Here is a 20,036-nt window from a genome sequence, read left to right on the forward strand (position 1 = left end):
TGTCTAAAGTCTTTTTCTGCATCCAACAATTGAAGCTCACAAGCACGTTCTCTGCAGTGAGAGATATTTTCTAGAGAAAGGTATTTGTCAATTCTTTCGGTTGGGTTAATGTACTTTTGTACAGGTAAACTAGCTTATTTTAGTATTAATGATATGAAAGAGACTATATTGTAATGGTAGGCTATCTAAAGTGGATTCGTCATAAAATTAAGACCAAAACATGCATTCAAATCTTTAGCGGATCGCAATTATCATGTCTCATAGATTCTCAGGATCTATTAGAAGAGGCACAAAGGGAACATTATCTGGCAGCAGTTTAGCAATATCTAAAGGAAAACCAGGTCCATGCTCATATCTCACTGGATTGCACTGTGCTGATTGGTGTCCCATGGTGACCAGAAGCCGTGAGGCCAGTGGCATTACGCCACTGCTGCCACTCATATTAAGAGATGAACGGATCAGTCAGTTCTCGTCTTCTTGCATGCATTCGCCAGATATTCTTCATCTCTCAATTAGGCTCCGCCTTTCTCTCTCATCTTGCCCCTTTGCAGCAGGAGATCAGAAGCTCTTTCATAAGTCCCATGTATTCTTCTCCACTCTCATTCAGCGCCCATGGATCATTTCCATGATTCAGCTTGCTGCTGATGTACAAGTCTCTCTTTGTTTTCTGCATCCAGCAAGGCAAAGCATTTTAATAGAGAATCATATGACTGGCTTTCGGCTTGGTAAGGGGCATTCATAAATACGTGAATTACATATTCTTTCAGTCCAGACCCCTGGCCTATGGTGAATTGTTGCGCTAAAACCTTCTAGATCAAGCACTTGCATCGTTTAACTCAAGCGGCTCACAGTCTCAACTCTGGGACTTCTTGCTGAGGCACTTATTAGGATGGTAGCTTTCAGTATAGTATCTGTGTGCTATCTGCATGAATAGCTGTGCACCAGTCTCCAGTGAGTTTAATCGTGTTTCATTTTAATAGGACTTGTCATAAGTTTTCCTTGTGAAGTAACAAATCTCTTCTGAAAATTTATATTTCTTCTTGTGTAGGAACTTGCCTATAGTGCCTGACATAGTTGTATTGGTCTTGAAGAATAAGAATGAAATAACTTTTTTTTTTTTTTTTGGTGGGGTTTTTTTTTTTTCCCCAGATGCAACAACAATAACAAAACAAATACTTTTGTTAAGCTGACTGATCTTCATGATTGAGAAATAAATGTTTGGGAAGCCAGCATTCCCCCCTTGGGAGAGCCATTACTTACTGTCAGTAAGTAACACCTGTAAGCAACAGGCTGTCAGTTACCTATCAAAAAAGAAAACAATCAGCATGAGCTTTGCACAGAGCTGCCTTGCACTGTTTGGGGAAACCAGGGAAGTTATAAATGGAGTGCTGCAGTGAAGCATATGATTAAGACCCAGGATGAGATTTCCTTTTGGCAAAATCTGGTGTGAGCTGGGAGTAGGGAGAAACCACATTGTGTTGCACACTGGGTACTCTGCCTCCTGCTGTGTAAGGACAACATGAAAGCAATGGCTGGCTCCAGAAGCTGACTATTTTCTGTGTGCAATAGGATCAGTACATAAAGCTGTGGAAAATGGGGCATGTCACCAAGAATCTCAGTTTCTTTTGCTGGAATGAATCACCAACTGTTGTTGGCTTCACTTTGGCTACTATCCATGGACTTTGAAGTTGCTTATCAGGTTGTACTCTTCCTACTTTCTTATGCCTTCCTCTGACCCCTTCTACTGCTGCAGCTGGTTTACTTCAAAAGAGCAGATAGAAAACCATGGCTTAAACATTATTTTTGAAGAAAATTACCCCCTTACCAATTAAAACTGATAACATATGACAGATTTATTATTCCTTTTGAAAAGAGCTCAAAAACAACACTCACTTTAGATATTCATGCAAAATGTTGTAGTTTATTTCATCCAGGCACCTTACAGACATCATTCTTATTTCTTGTCTGTCCTTTTCAGTTTTCATGACCTTCACGTGATGATTAGATCAGGATTGGCAAGCTATCACAATAAATTCAAGTGGAAGATGAAAGATGTAGCAACTTGTGTTGCTACAGAATGAGAATCATTAGAAAGCTGGTTTTTTTTTTGTTTGTTTGTTTGTTTGTTTGCTTGTTTGTTTAAGGGTTGGCTGATTGTAACTTATCTGAGGGCCATGTATAGGGTGTTTCATTTTCTGTGTCTGTTTTTAGTGTGTTTGTTTTTTTTTTCATAGTGAATGTGTCTAAATAGAATGCACTTAAGGAGAAACACTTGGACGATGCTGTAGTCAGAAAGAGAAGATATATATCTGAACTCCTTTCATATTCCTATTCTGTTCTAGAATTTGTGTACAGACATAGTTTATTCAAGGTTGCTGTAAAGATAGAAATGCTTTGGATAGTCATCTAGCACACTTTCCAGAGCACAGAAGACGAGATAAAAATGCATCTGATCCATCAGAACAAGGAAAATTTGGGAATTTGGGAAGTCATCTTTGACGGAGCGTCATAAATGACTTATAATATGGGTGAAGAAAGAGAGAAAGTGTCCCTCATTTCTCTTAAAGAGAAATCTTCCCTTAAGTTCCTCTGCTTCTCTTGCGACCAATGAGTCAGTGTAAGATACTGGTGGCAACGAAATAGACTCATGGTAATCACTTTTAATAAGCAGAATAGTTGCAATGACATCTCATTTCCCTTGGAGTGCATTTAATGGAGTCTTTTTGTACAAATACAATGGAAAGAAAAGTCTTGTAGATGGAATATCAAAAGCATATATATAATGGCAGTCCTCAAACATAGCCCTGAAGGGCAGATTCCGTGGGAGAAAAAGAAAAAACAAACACAAAAAGCTTTTTTTCTTGTTTAGTATTTCAACTGTGAAATTCATGCTTGCGTCAGGAGGGAATGTTACACAGTGTGGGTTAAAAAACAAAAGCCAGAATTCACAAAGCTGAGTTTCACCACACACACGTCCCCACACAATTAATTAAACACTACTGTAAGTAATAATAAGTCAGCGTCAGTTTTACAGGAACTCCTCTGAAACTAGCTGAAAATATCCTCTGTCTTCATCTCATCACTCAAAACATTTGTGTTGTGTTTCTCTTGCAGCTAAAAATTGTTTGCTTTCTCAAGATACATTGTTGTACTTACCAGAACATGCTCTCTGTTTGCTGGGAGCAAACGGTCCAGGGGAATGAGTGCTCAATGTGATGGGCAACATATGGGATTGAGTGAGACATCCAATGAATGTGGATGCAGTAAAAGCTGTTCTTTTGCTCAGAGTGAATGTTAATGATGTTTTCGCGGTTCATGAATAAACTCACTCAGAACATGAAGTTCTTGGGGAAAAAAACAACCTCTGTTATTTAAGAAATATGCTCATGTTGCTATTGAATCAGAAGCCAGCAGTAGCAACAACAATTGCTGACAATATTAAAAAATAATATATCTCTTGTGCAGTCAGCTCTAAATACTGAAGATACCAGTGCAAAAACACTCTAGCTCTATACACTGACAGCATGTGGTCTTGGCCCATCAGTTCAGGTTTTCAGCCAATGCTTATCTCTGGCTGTGTCAAGGCTTGTTGACTTACCTGGAACCAGATCAGGGTTTTTCTGGCCTCATTGTGAATCCCGAATGCCCAGATTTTCTTTCAGGGGATACTGGGGCAATGGGAAGGAGAGAAATGAGATGTGCTAGGCTGTATCATGCCAGTATGCAACCCCTACAGCAAAGCTGGAAGATGCTAAACTCTGCCATCTAAACTCTGCTTTCTCACCACTCTGACCACTGTGACACACTGTTTATGAAGGTTTTCCATAAATGCACCCTTGACCTGCTCATCCTTTCATGGTTTTCTTATTATATAAAGAACTGACTGTTTTTTCTGGACCTCAGCAAGGGGACCTCACACAAAGGTGTATCAATGTGTGTCCAGCTTGAAGAAAATTAGATTGCATGTGGGCTTTGGGTTTTGGTGGAAAGCAATTGGAGTCAGAAGGTCTTGGCATCATAGAGTCATACAATCATTTGAGTTAGAAAGGATCTTTAAAGGTCAACTAGTCCAACTCCCCTGCAATGAACAGGGACACCTACAGCTTCATCAGGTGCTCAGAGCCCCATCCAGCCTGACCTCGAGTGTCTCCAGGGATGGGGCATTCACCACCTCTCTGGGCAATCTGTGCCACTGTCTCACTACTCTTATAGTATCCTCCTTATATCCAGTTTTAATTTCCATTCCTTTAGTTTGAAACCATTTCCCTTTGTTTTATTACAACAGACCCTGCTAAAGATTCTGCACCCTTCTTTCTCTCAGACCCCTTTAGATATTGAAAGGTCTTCCTGTAGCCTTCTCATCTCCAGGCTGAACATCCCCATCTCTCTCAGCCTGTCCTCATAGCAAAGATGTTCCATCCATTGAATCATTTTTGTGGCCCTCCTCTAGACGACTCCACATTGGGATGCAGTACTCTAGCTGAGGCCTCACAGTGCAAAGCAGAGGGGCAGGATCACCTTCCTCACCCTGCTGGCTATGCTGTTTTGAATGCAGACCAGGACAAAGTTGGCCTTGTGGGCTGCGAGGGCACATTGCTTGCTCATGTCCAGCTTCCCATCCATCCCCAAGTCCTTTTTGGCAGAGCTGTGGTCAGCCCTAAGCAAAGCTTATGGAGCTTTGGTCAATGATAGGACCACACAGACATTATTGTGGCTTGAAAATCCCTCTAGAGACAACAGTCATGGTTCTAACAATAGTTATTATTATATGCTTCTACCAGTAAGAAATGCCTCCATCAGATGAGCAAATATATGTCTTTTAGAGAAACGAAATAGAAGGTTTCTCCATATATTGCAATATTGCTCCAAGCATGAGAAAAAAAAAATCAAAAAAACATAACAAACAAACAAAAAAACCAGGAACATGGCTCTGATTCAAAAACAAACAAACAAATCAAAAACCAAACAAACCAATAACGCACGGTCAGCCCTGGAGAAGCTGCAAGAGCCCAACTTCACACCAGCACCATTGTACATATATGCCTCTTGCTATCACACACTCAGGGCTCCACAGGCTGATTTGTCTTCATATCACACAGTAAAAAGAGGTAAGTTTGCTTAAGATGGAACATCTTGTTGTTCTCTCTTAAAATGATTTGCGTTGACAAATGCTGGATTTTGGGTTAAGGCTGTTGCCCTCTTGAGTTCTGAGTGTGAATGTTGCTGGTCATAATTGAAAATAACGTTCAAAGTCTGTCATTAGAGAGACACTGAAGTCCTGCAATCTGAAGCTTTAAAGTGTAAAATAGCAAGCCTAAATGAAATCCCTTAGATATCAATTCGTATCCACTGTGATAAAAGTGTATATATGCATGAATTATACTATGTATAGACTCATTATGATGGACGCCAGCCTTGCTTTCTTTCTCTATAGAGGAACTGTTTAAGTAGGGAAGGATCCAGTAAGAATGAGCTTTCACAGTGAGAATTTACGAGAAAAGCATGCCTCCTGATGAACGGGAGATAAAAAATGCCTTGAACAGCTTATAGCCTAAATAGACAGACTGTGTATCCAGAGACAGTCTCAGTCATTCAATAAAGGACCAGTAAAAGCTTTTTATTGAGTGTGGATTTGATTTTACTCGGTATATCTTAACGTTACCAGGCCTTCCACATGTGCTTTTTTTGTCCTGGTCTGGATTATATGGCATGGTAAGTTTTCCTAAATGAGCAGCCTCCATCCAGATATTCCAACTAAAATTCTCAGTGCAGAGTCCTGAAAATGGCTGCAAATAATTACACTGAACACATCTTTTGCCATTTCTAAAATAAAGCATCAGATAGGACCAGAAACAACGCAGGGCATTACAGTGACATTTTTATTAGATGGAAAGAAAATATATAGCTAATTCTTACTTGAAGGAATTTCTCGCAGTTATGTAGTTAACTAATAATTTATAGCCAGAATTTATTTGCTGTGAGGTGACATTGACTCTGGTGACCAATGCCTCGGATTATTTTTTAAGGAACGATTTTATAGCTGAAAAGACCACATATTACAGAACCATTTATAAAGTTTAAATGTCTTAAGCTAACAATATGTGATTGCACAGCCAAAAGTGAAAACATTATGGCTTGCTAGGAGAATTCATAACTCTAATACATGGTTATGAAATTGGGCTTACGACAATGAAAACACAGATTATGTCAGCACACTTCCTCTAACTGAGGCTGCAATTGTAATAGAAATCTCTGTGCTTCATCTTACCTAGGAGCTCAGTTTATGCCCATTCCCTGATTGTTCTGATTTCATGCAGTCGCACTATGAAGCTTTTGTATGAATATTTAACACTATGATTTGCATTACATTGGTGCCTCATTGTGTAGGGGACTGTATAAGCCACACCGTGAGAGCCAGTCTTGCTGCTTTTAAATTTGACAAGAAGACAAGAAGAGTGGGAGAGGAAATAAAAGTGTAGAGAAGGAAAGAGGTACACCTAGACACTCTGCAAAACAGGAGCAGAAAGGGCATTTCTGGGCCCTGTGTCCTGCTCCCTCTCTAGGAAGCTTCTAACATCTCTAGATCGCAATAACAATATTAATCACTCAGGACAATTTACATCTTTATTCATTAACTGGTTACTAGCTCCTTCAAAGCAAATGTGCATACGTGTTCTGAAGTACATCTCGTCACCAACAGAAGAAAAACAAACATTTCATTGCTCAAATGAAGAACACAAATTGCCTCATTGTGGAGGTGAAGAACTACCACTTCTTCCCAAGTTTTGGAGGCTTGTTCTTTCTCTAACTTACATCACCTCCAGTTTTGCCTTATTTTGTGCTTAACTATCAGTACACAGTGACAACTGCAATTTTAGAGCAGTGCTATGAAGCCATGGAAAATTTAACACTTTTTATTTGGATGAGACTGATAATGACGCCAGTGGTTTCTATGTGAAAGTGATAATCTTTTCTTCACTCCTTTTTAATCAGCATCATTCATCTATGTCACTGTGAGTGCTATACCTATGTTCAAGAGTAAATTTATTTTGGGGACTGGGTACAGAAATTTGTAGTTTGCTACTTTCACCCCATATTTTATTAATGGTTTTGATGTTGCCAGTTATTACTTCAATAACCTTCTATTCAAGCAATTAAAACGCAGATGATATATTTGTCTCCAAATGGTTCTTCATCAATTAGTTGGCAAGGCTGGAGTTACACTGAGCCAAATGATAGCCAAACGGTCTGATGAGCTGGGACAGAGAACACAAATGCAAGAGAGCAGTACTCAGTTGTGGTATGATATGTTTGAGAGAAAGTTAATTGGAAGCTGTCTTTGTGAACAAAGAAAAAACATATTAGGATTGAACTTCACAGTGATGGAAACACAGTGGTTTGTATGCTATTTAACTTCTTTCCATGTATCCTAGTGTTTATATTGTGTATTCTGACTGAAGGTAAACCCAGCAGTTTCACTAGCTGTCTAAAGTTATATGACCTTGCAGAAAGGGCATACATTTTTCTTTGGATGGATGGATGGAGCTGTCTAGCAATCTACACCTCAGTCCACTTGATCATTTTAAGGCTGTCACTTTCCCTAAAGGCCATAAGCATTAATAACTTCACACCAATAGTAAAGGGAGAGCTTAATCCATGTGTGCGTGGTTAGATTTCTTCCTACTAGACAGCAGCAAAACACATGCTTTGTATTGCTATTTAGACATACTGCTGTTATATATGTATATACATAAAATATGTGTAACATCCATCTATGAACAAAATGAAGTGCAGCAGGAGGTCATTCAAAGCAATCCAATTGAGGGGTCATAGAATCATAGAATCACAGAATCATAGAATGGCTTGGTTTGGAAGGATCATTTCTCTTTGCCATGTTGCTTCTAGAAAGATTTTATTTGCACTTTTTGGTCTGAACTTTTTAACCATACCTTTAAAATGAACAGGACAGAAAGATGTGCCGTTTTAAACTAAATTCCTACCCGATACTCAGTTTCAAAGCATCACACATGAATACACACAGATGACTGTTTTATCTCAACAAGAAATCATATGTAGTGAGGCAGAAAGGGAAATACAGGAATTTGTGCTTTTCATCTGTAGAAATGTAAAATCTGAAGTATAAGACATGTTCTCTTCTAGAAGATGTGTGAATTGTTAGTCTATGCTTGTCTTTCATATATGTCATTGTAACTGCTTCTGCATAGGAATTGAATGCCATTATCATCTCCATGAGAAAAAAAAAATAATAAAGGAAAAGAGGAAGCTTAACAACAACAGGCATTTCTTAATCATTTTGCTTGAAGAGAGATGCTAGCTGTGAGCCATTAGTGTGTGTAGAGAGAGATAATTAGAAGAAAAGCCGAGATTAAACAAGAAAATTTAATTTATGTGTGAAAAGGCAAATGCTCTAAGATAAATGTTTAATCCAGAATATTTAACTATTTCATTAGTCACCCTCAGCCTGCTTGCTGAAATGAAACTCAGTGTAAAGAAACAGAATCTCATGGTATCTTTGTGCTCTCCTAACTGAATCTACTTGTCTCCCATCTTGCTTTTGGATGATGAACTCTGAAAAGGAAGGCTCATTTTTTCCCTCTCTGTGGGTCTCTTAATATACAACTGGATGTGCATATTTATAAAGTTGCAACACATTAAAGGCACATGAACAGCAAATGAGTTCTTCCAGAGTGGAAAACCAGTCAGAGGAGGGCCTTGGAGTGTGTGATACTAATGCCAGGAGATTTTGGAGAGACAAATAGTCCTAGTGGCCCCTAAGCCCAACACTGTACTCCTTGCCTACTGAACTCAATGACTGCTCTTGATCTTGCGTGTTTTTTATCTTTAGGAAGAGAGGTACTTCTGACCTTTTGGAAAGACTGAAGAACTGAGGCTGGACTGTAAAAATAATGCTGTTTTCTGGATATTCAGAGAGTAGGAAATTATGGAAACTCTTCAGCCACACTGTTGCCATGTTTGTTGTTAAGATGATCCAAGGAGTGTGGTGCTTTTCTCACTAGCATCTGCCAGTCAAATGGACAATAACAACCTGGTAGATCGTGACTGCAGAAAATGTTATTGATCCAAGGAGAGAGAGATTTGGACTGTGAGCTATCTAAGTGACTCCTTCCTGTATCAACTCCACTGCCAAAGGATAAGTATAAAAGAATAACTGAAAAAGTGTCAAATTCATCCTGAAATATATCTCTACAATACAGTAACAACATGATGTCTTGGCAGTATGTATCTTATCTTTTCTCTTATCCTGACTGGGGGCTGATTCTTAATCTGCTATATCACGTCTGCTTTATACTGTTCTGTCAAAATATGGGATTATTTTATACACTAAAAGCATAAAAATCCTTTTAAAAAAAAAAAAAAAAGGGAAAAAAAAAGGAAAAAAAGGATTTGAGAATATTTAGGGTGCATGAGGCCTTTAGTTTTGGGACATGAAGCTCATCCAGCTCATATATCCACTCTGTTATTCTTCTGGTCTGCACTGCTCCTGTGTGACTGTATTGACCAGGCTGTGATTTATAGAAGTGCAACCAAACTGAGAATCCAGACCACAGCAAGATGAAGGCACAGAGGGCTCTGACTGCCTCTGTGTCTCAGCACATCTAGTGCTTCACTGTCAGTTTCTCTGAATATTTATTGGGAGAAAGTACACATTAATTAAAAACATAATTTTGGATCATAATAGGTGTGAATTTGAAGTCTGCCTGGAACAGAAATATCACAGTTCTCCTGTCTGGTCTTGCTAACTAATGAGGTAAAAAGCATCAAATGTATTGGTTTTCTGTTGTTGTCTATTCCTACTTCCATTGAAGAGATCTGTATCTAAGGCCCGTTTAAATAAATGCCACACTAAAACACTGGAAACTGACAGGAAATGCAATATGGTGAGGATACACTCCTTCTGCCCCATCAAGGCAATCAGTTCAGTGACAGAAGCCATGTGTCGGGGCCTGCCCTCTGCCAGAGATCTCCCTGAGACATCAGGGGGATGTGAGGGCAGCTGCTCGTGGGCATGGGAACAGCTTTAGGGATTTCCTATGGAATCAGTCCATTGAAAATGAAAAACGCAGATTCATGCCATAGCAGGGCTGTGAGAGGCAGCGAGGGGAGACTGACAGGAACATGCTGCTACATGTGTTAACAATTAGCTTCACTCATAACTACAGGTAAAGCAAGAGCAGGCGAACAGGCAAGTACTGCTTGTGTCAGTTGTGATTTCAGACTCCAGGCAGATGACAGAGAGGACTTCTTCTAAAACCTGACATGTAAAATTTGCTATCATAACTAAAATCTGCTGTAATATACCTGGATAAAGTGACAGTAAGGCTAAGGGAAAGGATGTGTACAGACCTCTGAAATGCAGAGGTTGTGGGTTTGTCTCAACCAACTTTCAGTGCTCTCAGCACAGCTCAGATAGCAGCACACTGGAGCCTGGGGAACAATTCTCATCAGCATCTCATCACACAGTAGATATCTATTTTTGATCAAGGTCACCACTGTAAGCTCTGTTCACTGTATTGACTTCATCTCCTCCTATAGATCTCTGTTAATAATGGAAGCCAAGATACCATATTTAGCCATTGACAAGGACAGAATCTCTATCTTGGCTGATAGAATAGCCTTCCTTTAGCAAAGAGCACTTTGTCTGCCTTCTTACTGGGAGGAAATGCATGAAATAAGTATGGTTGTTTTTTTTTTCTTCCTTTTTATTTCTTTTTTTTTTTTTTTTTCCCCCCTCTACAAGTTAGATATTTAAATCCAGTACTCCAAATATGCTGTCACTATGCTGTAGAATAACTGTCTATCAGAATATCTGCCAGCCTTTTAGCTTACCCAAGAGTATATGTGTACATGCGCATGCATAAGGCAAAACTCAGCCTAGTTTATTCAGGTGCAATACATGGTGTGATTCTAAGATCATATGAGAAAAAGGAGGCTGCAGTGGTCCACATGGCAATTGAGAATCACAGATCACAGAATCACAGAATTACCCGGGTTGGAAGGGACCTCAAGGATCATGTAGTTCCAACCCCCCTGCCTAGCAGGGCCACCAAACATACACATTTACTAGATCAGGTTGCCCAGGGCCCCGTCCAACCTGGCCTTGAACACCTCCAAGGACGGGGCATCCACAACCTCACTGGGCAGCCTGTTCCAGGACCTAACCACCCTTCTAGTAAAGAACTTACCCCTAACATCCAACCTAAATCTTCCCTCCTTCAACTTAAAACCATTTCCCCTAGTCCTGCTATTATCAGCCCTTTCGAAGAGTTTACTCCCCTCCTGGGAGTAAGTTCCCTTCAGGTACTGAAAGGCTGCAATGAGGTCACCCCGCAACCTTCTCTTCTCCAGGCTGAACAAACCCAACTCCCTCAGCCTGTCCTCATAGGGGAGGTGCTCCAGCCCCCTGATCATCTTTGTGGCCCTCCTCTGGACCCTTTCCAAAATCTCCATATCTTTTTTGTACTGAGGGCTCCACACCTGGACACAGTACTCCAGATGGGGCCTCACAAGAGCAGAGTAGAGAGGGACGATCACCTCCCTATCCCTGCTGACCACCCCTCTCCTGATGGAGCCCAGGATCCCATTTGCTTTCTGGGCTGCCAGAGCGCACTGCTGGCTCATGTTAAGTTTCTCATCTATCAGGACCCCTAGGTCTTTTTCAGCCGAGCTGCTCTCAAGGACAACTCCTCCCAGCCTGTACAGGTGCCTGGGGTTCTTCCGGCCCAAGTGCAAAACCTTGCACTTTGCCGTGTTGAACCTCATTAGGTTCACCCGAGCCCAGCTTTCCAGCCTGTCAAGGTCCCTCTGAATGGCATCTGTTCCCTCCACCGTATCAACTGCACCACTCAGCTTGGTGTCATCAGCAAACTTGCTGAGGGTGCACTCCATTCCCTCATCGATGTCATTAATAAAGATGTTAAAGAGCACTGGTCCCAAGACAGACCCTTGAGGGACGCCGCTCGTTACCGGCCTCCACCTGGACATAGAGCCATTGACCACCACCCTCTGTCTCCGGCCTTTCAACCAATTGCTTATCCATCTAGTTGTCCACCCATCAAATCCACCTCCCTCCAATTTGGAGATGAGGATGTGATGGGGGACCATGTCAAAGGCCTTGCTCAGGTCCAGGTAAATGACATCGGTTGCCTTCCCTTCATCCACCAACGCCGTCACTCCATCATAGAAGGCCACAAGATTAGTTAAGCATGACCTTCCCCTGGTGAAGCCGTGCTGGCTGTCTCGGATCACATGCTTGTTCTTTATGCGATCAAGCATGTTGTCCAGGAGGATCTGTTCCATAATCTTCCCAGGCACAGAGGTGAGACTCACCGGCCTGTAGTTCCCCGGGTCGTCTTTGCTCCCCTTCTTGTAAATGGGAGTGACGTGACCCTTCCTCCAATCATCCGGGACCTCACCTGACAGCCACGACTTCTCAAATATGATGGAGGTTTGAGGTTTGCTTTTGCAAGAGGGCTGCCACATCCCATTGAGGACCTAGCTCCTAATTATTATTCATGGGAAGAACAGTCCATCTGTCATCAGGATTTATTTGGGGATAAATATTAAAATTCTCTTCTCATCTGAAAGGCTAGTATCTGTCTGGCATATATTCCCTAAGGAAGGCAGTCTGGATAGATGTCAGTGTGGCCAAGAGGACCCATTTCAGAGAAAGAGCAGATGGAGATGGACACATACAAAAATATATGTGTCTGTGCATGTGTGTATATGTTCACATATTTAAATTTAAATTTATTTTTATATACTTAGAAGTACATATGAATATAGGATCAAAATCAGTTTGGTCGGTCCTATATGATATGAATGCATGAGAGGTGAAGATTTTTCAGATTGTTCTTTGCTGGCCTTTCTTTTTTTTCTTCCTTCCTCGAAACTTTCATAGTGACTGAACTATCCACATAGTTTCATGAAAACAGATATTAATTCTAAAGAAATGGTGAGGTAGAACTTAGCGTCAGATATGGGTCATGAGTTAGTATAATATACCTTAATTAATGGAGTTTTGATTCCTACAACAATTTATAGTTGATCTACTCCCTTTTATTCTTATGTTATTTTATTTTATCTTATATTAAGTGGAAAAAAAATTCTAAAAGTCTTTTTCTTGCCATTAGTGAAAGATGTATTTTTAAACGACTTTATCATGCTGTTGAAGCATCACAAAGTGAACCTACTAACATCATCATAGCAAAATATGACCTTTAACTGCTTACAAAATCTTAAAATAATTAGGTCAAAGTTTTCTTTGTGGATATTTGTGCTACAGTAATTCATGGCTTATAATTGAATTTTCATATTTATAAAGCAGATGTTATAAGTTCTCTGCTGCATCACTATGGCAGTGTTAGTCATGTAGATTTATAATAAAGCAATCCCTTATTGTTCATTCCCACATTTATCTACATTTTGTGCTGCAGCTGATTTTGCAATTGTCTCATTTAATTATGAACATTGACATCATTTACAGGATTTATGCATCTAATTAAGTGTGCTCTAATAGAGAAGTTTCAGAAATAAAGCCAAGAGACTAATATATGTTTGTGAGTGGTAACATTGGTTTCTATTGTTTCTCTTAAGCAAGAGTGAGAAAAAAATAAGGTCTTTGTTCCCTGCTATCAGGAGAAGTCTTAAAGTAAAATATTTTCAATCTCCTTGGTCATATTATTTATGAGGGAATATAGTGTTAACAGTAAACATGGTATAAAAACAATGGAACAGAATACAAAAGCAGAAATGGTGATGGAGCTGAGAAGCCATGCTTCTGGGCAGTTTGTTGACCAAGGTGATTTTATACCAACTGGTCAATCACTTATTAAAGTGCGTACTTATTCACTGAATGTATAAACTGAGTGTGTGTCATTAATTCAAAGTGTGAAGCTTTCCATTTTCCAGGCAAACATTAAATGAAAGAGATTTGTTGATAAACAATGCTCTGAACTAGTGGAATGGCTCAGCAAGGTCAGGCATCAGAAAAAATCCAGTTCATTAGTCAGCACGTTTTGCTCTGCACAGTTTTATTGCTCAAGTGTTCTTATTTATTGTTCAAGACAGGTGAAATGGACAGGAAAAAGGCCAGCTAGGGTTACAGTCCAGCTCTGTAAAAGACAGATAAATCTTCCTGCTCTTCAGAAATTGCCATTTTTGTTCTTCTTCCAGCCCCCGTGTGTTGGTGATGACACAATTTGATGGAAAGCACAAGTGATATTCATTATTCTGACCTCTGACAATAATTATGATCACTGATTTCCATAAATTTGTTTGTATTTGATAGTCCCTCCTGTTTTAAAACTTTTCAGTGAAGTGAGAATCTATTGAGTCCTTAGATGCTTTGCCTGGTTGTTTTACTCATCACTGTGAGCCCTTTCTTGATAAATATGACGGTGTTTTGTTGGAATACCAGTGATGAAGGTGGAGATGTTCAGGGTAACCTACATATAATAAATGCTTCCCGTCTCATGGTAATACCTCCTATCTGAATAAGCATTAGGAAGATAATGGGCATTCAAAAAGATCTGAACTGTGAGTAAATCATAGCTAATGAAAAACGATGTTTGGTGAATCATGGAATGGCACAGATGAGAGTCACTTATCCCATCCTGCTGCCCCAACCTAGTTTGCCTAAAATACCTTTCCTCTTCCCCCTGCTCATTCAGGAACTGTTCAGCAGTCTCTCCAGGAAATCTACATGTTTATGGGAAACAGTTGTGAAATCCAGTGGCTGGGAGATGCTGTGAATTTAAAGTAATTCTCTTTTGTGTTGATTGAATCCTATAATCTTGTGTGTCCACTTCCAGAGAACATAAAAAACATTTCAGTGCTTTCTTTTTACACGTTTAAAGGTCTGTATGTGCTCTTTCCATCTTCTGTAAATTGAAGAAGATTTATTTTTTCAAGTAGGGTACGTAAAGATGTATTGAATATCTATGAATTGAATACCTATGTACAGAATTCTTAATTATGCAGCTGTCATCTACATCCACCAGCTTTTCAGTGTATTTGTAACGAACATTATATCTTTCCCTTCTGATCTTTTCATCAAAATCTCGTTATGTTTTCTGTTTTCCTTAAAGTCGAGTCTCCAGCAGTCATGGGCTTATTTGAAATCCAACTTTTCTTAGAACAACTTTTCAGAGAGAAACAAGAAAAAAAGAGTATGCCCTGGGCCAGCATGCACATTCTTCTTTTCCCTCTTTAGCTGTTTAACATATTTTTTTCTCTCTTTAAGAGAGCAGATCAGCAGAAACTTTTCTTTTTGTTATTTTAGAAATTCAGATGAAAGCAGGTTTGCTAACATTGTGTTGGCCAGCAGACCATGCAACAGCTGTGAAAGCCTCCCAGCACGTATGATCAGCATGGAAATGGCTACTGTACTGGTTGACAATCTGCAGTGTTTTTGAGAAATTCATTACCTCCAGGAGAACTGTGATATAGTTCTCAGAACTCAGAGAAATCTGATGGCCGAAGTATGGTATTTTTCACCCATGTGCCTTCAGTTTGAATAAAAAACAGATGTAGAGGTACTAGCTTTCTTTCCTCATAATATTGCTGCTCTTATCAGCAACCTGAACTGTTAATATGTTGAAAAGTTGTGGCTGGGTGGCCATTACTTTTCATCTTCCAGCAGTTATTTTTGCCCTGTTGTTTCTCACAGTTATGAAGACTAACTTACAAATACCCCACAGTTTATCCACTGCCATGGAGCCAGTATTTCCATTGGAGTTATTCTGGGTTCCCATGGAAAGCAGATCAGCCTAGCTGTAAATTCAGAAATGAATCAGGTTGGGTGAGAACCACAAGGTGACTTTACAATAAGAGCTTTATCAAAGGAGGAGAGGTGTGACTGGAATTAAGTAGAAGACAGCTGTAGCAGCGATGTGCCAAATGACAGAATGGCGTCTTTTATCTGAAATGTTTTCCACTTAAGCATACACCAGTACCTGAATAGGAAATTTATTAGAAAGTTGGAGTATTGCTCTCTGTGTTTATGTTCCTCTGCATATTAGAAGAAGATGGATGTTTCATCTTAATATGCTGAATATGCTTCTCCTCTGTCCGCAGTCCACAGTTAAGTGATTTAATTTTCATGTCTGGCTTCTATTTCTTCCAGAGCCACAAATGTTACATCTGTAATGGTCTGATGCAAATTCCTTCAGTAGTCAGTGGAAAGTCTTCAGATGACATTAATAGACTCTAAATCAGACTTCAAATCAAAGTCTTAAGTGAAGGATGTCGTTGGTTGGTTCTGTATTTCTACAGATTATTTTACTGATAACGTTGGGCTATATTTTTAAGAAGTGAAGTTTGCTTTACCAAAAGTACATGCAAATCAGAAAATTGCTCTTCTATGCGCAATATCTGAAAGTGAGCATGCTCTTTTCTGTTAGCAGAGTGGAATTTTTCTTCTTAATGTAGCTCCATCATGTTAAATCAAAAGGAAAATTAAATCATTTTATTGCTATAAGCTATTTATATTGTTATAATCCGTGTATCTGTCAACCTTGGATATTTTTGAAGGGGAGAAAGTGGGGAGTGAGCTCATCTGAGCACAGCAGGAAATTAAGGAGGTACTTGCAAAATAAAATGGCATACAAATGGAAATGCATGCAAGGAAGTAAACAGAATTAATGGAGGAAGTGTCTGGAAGTAAAGGAGAAAAAGTTTATTGGTCCTGAGCTAAGATTCTATGCCTAAAATAAGGAAGAAAGAGGATAATGGGATGAGAGAACTCTATTCTTTACATTTTTTTTTTTGGATCTAACAATGGCTGATCAGCTAGGGATTGCATGATGTTTTCTGCATGTTCCCATGTGTTCTGGTTGTGAGAATGAGTGAATGACTGTTAATCTAGCAGGTCTGGCATTCCCTTTTTCTTTTGTAAATATCTATGAATCTGAGGACTTCTGTTCGTTTGCAGTTTTGTCTTGCCTCTTTGTATAGGGAATGGGAGGGGGGGAGGAAGGTGTTGGAAATATGCTTTAAAGGCAGATAGATAGATAAGCTGAGAACAGGTACCTCTGACATACATCATAGCATCTAGTGTTAGTGCTATGTAGTTGTGACAGCAAAGACAGCAGCTCACAGCTTTTGGGACTTCCCTTCCCCATCTGTATTTATATCCACAGATATATATTTTCACTCTGTTGATTAAAGAGTTGATTTTCATACCTGTAATTACTGTTCGTTGTTACCACCTGGAACAGAAGTGCTAACGTGAGAACATAGACTACACTTGTGATTTTTTTCTGTGGTCTAGTGAATGTCTTGAAAACATTTCCAAACATATTTATAGCTTCCCAAACACTTCTGCAATATATACTACAGCAGAACATTATGAAATAAAATTGTATCCTTATTTTATCCAAATGCAGCAGTGCTTCCCTGCAAAGCTAGCTGTGAGAAAACGTGTGCTGATTACTATCTTATCTGAGAAACATTTCATCTTCCTGAAATAGACTCCAGTGTGAATATAGAATCATAGAATGGCCTGGGTTGAAAAGCACCACAATGATCATCCAGTTTCAACTCCCCTGCTGTGTGCAGTGTCACCAACCACCAGACGAGGCTGCCCAGAGCCACATCCAGCCTGGCCTTTTTCTCCATAGAAGCATATAGGCAAGGTGAAAAACAAACTACCAAGGGAAGAAAACACCCCAAAGGAAACATAGGGGTGGAACTTGCTGAGAAGACCCATATTACCTGGGGTGCCCTGTGTCTTCCTTCAGTGTTGGGTCCACTCATCATGTCAAATCTGCAGAAGCACACAGGGGCAAGGAGCACCTCCACAGTTCTGTCATCTCCAGGTGATATGTCTTTACTACATATACACGCTCCCTGTCTTTGAAATGAATGGAGCAGGAAATGCCTGCTGTAAAATAGTTTCCATGCTCCTCTGAAAAGGCAACACATCTGCTAACATTTATGATTCTTCCATTTCCTTCTGCAGCCCCCTCACCCTCTGCACACGGTGCCATCTAACACTTCTCTTTCATTTACCCAGAAATGGATCAAACCCACAGACTTCACTCATCTCACATTTAACGGACGATAATCCCCAAGACAAAAAGAGAAATTATGCTAAGCCTCTGGCACAGTCTGTTCAGCACAGTGCTGAAATGAAGCACTGCAGTCTCTACTGAGGTACATATGCATCTCTTCCTTCACGAATGTAGAGGATGCCTGAAATGCTTCACATCACAGTCACAGCTCTCCTGATTTCTCCTTATAATCCTCAGCCTGTCAGGATTCTTACAGTTAATAAATTAGAAACAGCTAAACTATTGGCAGGTGCTCGGTCACTCCATCTTACCACGTAAGTAATGGTCAGAAGAATTAAAACTGTTTCAATAAATAGCATATGTGAATGGTTTATCTAAGCCACTTCCTGGTTTTCAGCAGTCTGAATTTTAGGAGAGAAGTTGCAGAAATTATTGCTAGAAGCTGCAAATAGCTTTGGGCTTTTGGGGAGTATTATACATCATGGTGAGTCTGAGTATTTTCACAAGAGTGAGAAACTTCTCCCCAAGTGTACAGCCTGAATTACTGTGCTGGGCATACCTTGGGTTCTTATGACAAGATGTGAAGGTATTTTCCTTCCAAATTATAGCTGAAATCTGCACAAGGAACAACTTGATACTTGTGTAAGGTTCTTGTCTTGCAAATATTTATTCAAAGAGCGAACCTGTCTTTGAGTTCTCAGCTTTCAAACATCAGTCATAGGTATCATGTTCTTGCATTACAGGCCCTTAGAGTCCCTTCTACAGAACTCTGAACATTTATTTCAACATCTGAGCACGCACCGAGTTCCCGTTTATCTTAGTGGACATTGGGAGCCTTGGCAAATACCAGAAATGCCTGCAGCAGTGCTGCCCACTGGTGGGATTTCTCTCTGTGGAGGAGGCTCAGGAGGAATGTTTCTTCTGGAGGTGCTACAGGCTGGTCTGGCACAATGTCGCCCATGATATACCAAATACCTGTGGTCTCAAAAGGCAGCCTCCCTCTTTGTCACAAAGAAGATGTTTCCTAATATGATTGCAGTCAGGATGATCACTTCAGAGAAGAGGGGCTATCTTTAATTAGCTTTAATAGGTAGCTTGTTTTATGTTAGTTTAACATGAGTTATCTTAGTTTAACATAATTTAGCTAAGAATTTTGGGCTTCTCTTCTTAAACTGAGTGGGAATCCCATAAATCTTAGGTAATATAAGACACCATATAAAAGAACTAGCCCTGTGTTTATATCTGTAAGGAGATATAAAGGAAAATATCTGTATATGTCCCTGGAAACACTCAAGGCCTGGCTGGATGGGGCTGTGAACAACCTTGTTTAGAGGGAGGTGTCCCTGCCTATAGCAGCGGGTTGGAACTACATGATCTTAAATATTACTTCCAATCCAACTCATTCTATGATTCTTTTAATCTGTGATTTTTAATGCCAAGAATACAGGTACCTCAGAGCCCTGAAACACTTAGAGATGATTTTATGAGCAGTAATGATTTGCAAATATTTGCCTGCAGATTGATACAAGATTGTCTTGTCCATTCTCATCTCCCATGACATCCTTATAACAAAGCTTCCAACCCCTACGATTCTGTGATTCTGCATATGCTTTGGAAAACAAAGAAAATGAAAGGTAGCAGTTAAAGCTAGTTGCTGTTCTCCACAGATGTTTAAAAAAAAAAGTTAACACTTGGAAAATAATCCCTTCTGATCCTTTCTACCTTACAAGAAGATTCTGTAGAAAAATGATCCTATGCACACTGTCAGAGACAACACTGAAGATATTGTTTTTGTCTTCTTTAGTAGAGAGATGTGTTTTTTCTTTTCCTTCTATGAAGGCAGTCATAAATAACTGGACAATAAAACTCAGTCAACAGAATTTTTTCCTGTCAAAAATATGAAGAAGTAAAGATACAAGTAGAGCTATTTCACACATTGAATGATTCCAACGTGTATTATTAGAGAAAAACACAAGTGTACCT

Source organism: Coturnix japonica, chromosome 1 (genome assembly GCF_001577835.2).
Source record: "Coturnix japonica isolate 7356 chromosome 1, Coturnix japonica 2.1, whole genome shotgun sequence".
Lineage (NCBI taxonomy): Eukaryota > Metazoa > Chordata > Aves > Galliformes > Phasianidae > Coturnix > Coturnix japonica.